This window comes from Myotis davidii, unplaced genomic scaffold (assembly GCF_000327345.1).
Source record: "Myotis davidii unplaced genomic scaffold, ASM32734v1 scaffold575, whole genome shotgun sequence".
Taxonomy (NCBI): Eukaryota; Metazoa; Chordata; class Mammalia; order Chiroptera; family Vespertilionidae; genus Myotis; species Myotis davidii.
In genome coordinates, this window is record NW_006290306.1 from 8,066,148 (window position 1) to 8,070,042 (window position 3,895).

Here is a 3,895-nt window from a genome sequence, read left to right on the forward strand (position 1 = left end):
TAGGGAAAGGAAGGGGGTCAAACATATGGTGACGGAAGACTGGGCACACGATGCAATATACAGGCAATGGATTATAGAACTGAACACTTAAAATCTATATGTTATTAACCAAGGTCATCCCAAATAAGTTTAATTTTTAAAAAGTCACTTAGATCTCCTTCACTGCTGGTGGGAATGCAGACTGGTGCAGCCACTGTGGAAAACAGTATGGCATTTCCTCAAAAATTTAAAAATGAAACTGCCATTTGACCCAGTGATCCCATTTCTAGGAATATATCCCAAGAAACCAGAAACACCAATCAGAAAGGATATATGCACCTGACCGTGTGCTTTTCTCGGACACTTCCCCCTGGACTCGGGCTTTAAGCGTTGGCAGGGGTGGTGGGTGGTGGGTGGTAAGAGATCAACCGAAGGACTTGTATGCATGCATATAAGCATAACCAATGGACACAAGACACTGGGGGCGGGGGGAGGCCGGGGGAAGGTCAATGGGGAAAAAAAAGGAGACATATGTACTATCTGTAATACTTTAAACAATAAAATAAAAAAATTTTTAAAAAGTCACTTGCAGAACTAGCGACATCGGCAGATTCCCAGAAGTAGCTGTTTAACTGGCTGCCGAAGGTTTCCTTGTGGACATGCGGCTCTCATGATCGCGAACTCTATGTAAGCGAGAACCAAACACCTACCGTGAGAAATTGTTCCCTGCGGTTGGTGCACGGACCGCGCCAGAAACGCGCCCCGGGACGGGATCCCGGAGTCACGGCTACCTAAGGATAATATTAACAAAATATATTCAAGATCTCCATATTGAGACCTTTAAAATGTTGCTGAGATTAATTAAATAAGACCTATATACCCGACCCTCGGGCTTCTCGCCCTCAACCCCGATCTTTCCGCCTTCTCAGGCCTGGCCTCCCTATCTGGCCCTGAGGGGAAACTGCCCTGCACACGTTTGGGGCAACCTCTTCACCCTTTCTAGGTCGCCGTCTCATGGTCGAAACATTTGGACTTTTTTTCCATCTAGAAAATAGCTTGGTGGTGTCGGGGGCGGGGGTAGAGGAGGGGAGACCCTAGGGATGTCCTGAGCTTGAACCCGGCGCTTTGCTGGGCGTCCTCCCTCTCTCCGGGTCCGGGCCTTGGCATCTCTAAGTATGTGACCTTGAACCGGACACCTGCCGTCTTGAAAAGTAGTTTCTGTTGTTTTTCTTTTGACTTGATGGGAAGTGCGTGTTGGAAAAGAAAGGCCTTGCCGAATGCCGGGTCCGGCGCGAGAGGCCCAGCGGGCCCAGCCTGTGCGCATCCCTGTTCGCAGGTGCACCTGCCTGAGCTGCTCCTGCGATCGATTCCCTCCGGGAGCGGGGAGCGGGGGGCAGAGCCGAGCCGAGCCGAGCCGAGCCTGCCCCTGCCCCGGGTCTGCGGGACAAGTCCTGTCCTACAGCCTCAGGGCCAGGCGCCTCCTCTCCCGGGAGGAGGAGGCTCTCAGAAGCGGAGGTGCCTTTTAATTGCAGAAGATAAGAAAGGCCCGGGGCCCTGGTTCTTCGTTCCCAAATATAGAACCGGTTGTTTCCAGGCCTCTCGTCCGTGGAGAAATTTTAACTGCAGTTCGAATGTTAACTTGTGTTTTCTCTCCCTGGATGAAAAGCATGTGCTTCTGTGTCAATGTCGTTAGCTAATGAGATCCCAGAGCAAAAATCCCTTAGGAAATGGGTTTGGAAAGAATTAGAACCATTTAGTTGTACTCGGCAGTTTTTCCCCCATGTAGTTAAATTGGGGGGGCGGGACAGCTTCTATCTTTTTGGTTTCAACCGCGTGTGAATTGGTTTTGCTGTTCTTTCCAAAAGGAAATCGTGTGTTCTATTCCTTCCTGTGCGATAGGGCTGCCTCCTTTTAGGATCTAGGAAGTTTGGCTGTACTCTGCTCCCTTCTGGTGTTCAAAGTTGTTTTCTGGGGATTCAAAACCGTATTTTAAAACTCAATTATTTATATTTTTCCAAGTTTTCAGTAATTTTTATTAAGCTAAAGTTAGTTTTGGATTGCTACACCCTGACTTTCTAATAAACACATCCTTTTAAGGATCGTTGCTTGGAAAGAGACCTGAAACAGGTGACCTAGATTAAAACTTTGAACTAGGTCCACACAATGGGTGATAAAGAACCGGACCTTTTTTTTTGTAATTAGACAATTATATAAATCTGTGCAACCATGATCAGTTTGACCCAATTTGTTTCTGTCACTCCCTATGCATTTTCTCTGGGTCCCAGTGTTTTGACATAGAAAATAAGAAAGTCAAGCATGAACCATTATGCTCCAAAATTGGGATACTTTCCATGAGTGGGCCGTGACTGACTTGACCCTGGGTGGTGTCTGATTGAGGGTTTTAATAATAGTTTTTGTTATGTGTATTTAAACTGTGGTTTAAGGTACTGATGTAAAATTTCCTTTATAAAAGTTGGGTTAAAGAAAAGATTAGTGTAAGAGTAAATGTGCTGTGTGAATATGGGTAAAACCATGAAGTTGGCAAATTACTGATATTTGGGAGCCACTGGGCTTAAAAAGTAGAGCTCTAAGATCACCTGTGATTCTGAGAGAAATTTTGTGTCCTTAGTTTTATAACAGGATATCAGTACTGGTTACCTAGTAGATTCTAAGGGAGAAAACTTCAAGAATTAATATCTCCACTCCAAATGAGAAGTTTCTTTATTGTCAAAATATATTACCAAAAATGTCATAGTCTAATGAGGGAAAGTAAAAAATTAGATTTTGATTTATTTTACATAAGCAGAATCCTAATAATTGGGACAGTTCAGCATTAAATCTTTGTAGAAAAGTTTCATTTACTCTTTAAGTAACTCCGATTGGCTATAGGAGTAATTGGCTTTTTCCAGAAGTTGTCTTTTTCATGTCCACCTTTATGATCTAAGTCTGTAATACTTGACCAACTCAGATTCTCTGAAGATGAGCTGTTGCTATAGAATAGAATGTCCAGTAGAAAGTTAAGACTGAAATGCAGTAAATGGAGTGTAGAGAATAGCACATTTCAGGGAGATAATGTTCTACAATTTGTGAGTCTTGTTTATTCTTGTATAACTTCAATTTTTAATGTCCCAAGACTATAATCCTCTTGAGATACATCTTTTTAGTGTTATTTCTGAATATAAGCATTTACTGTGCTTCTGATCCACACAAGTACAGGATGAGTATCTCATCTAGAATGATGCACACAAATTCATTTTAGAGATTGTCTGTGGGGACCTGAGTGGTGATACAGGACAGGATCTGTGAACACTTTATTTTCTCTGTATTTTCTTACATGCTTTGTACCGCATGCACATATTATTGGTTTAAATTAAATACTGAATAATTGTTATGTATGGAATTAAATACTAAGTAAAATTCAGCCATTACATTTGTTACTTCCTAATATATATGTGTATGTATGTATATATACACTTACATGTATATATATGTATTAAGATTTTTTTAACATGTTTTTCATCTGCTACATTTTTCTAAATTCAAATCAGAAATAATGAGTCTATTATTTTATCTTGCTTAACTAATGGTAGTAGGTAGTAGGACCCTGTCTGGTGGCTCAGTTGGCCAGAGCATCGTCCTGTTTACCATTCCTGGTCAGGGCATGTTCAGGAGGCAGTGAATCCATGTGTGGCTGTCTCCCTCCCTCTTTCTTCCGCTTCTCTCTCTCCCTCCCTTCATCTCTCTAAAAATCAATGAATTTTGGTTGTAAATTTTTTCAGTGTTTCTTTATTTTGTGGCATTTTTTAAATATAAGGTCATGCACCTTTGATGACTTTTATCATTTGGAGAATTTCCAGAAATGAATTCCTAATGTGGTATCATCTAGTTTCTCAATTAGCTCCTGTTTTTCTCCCCC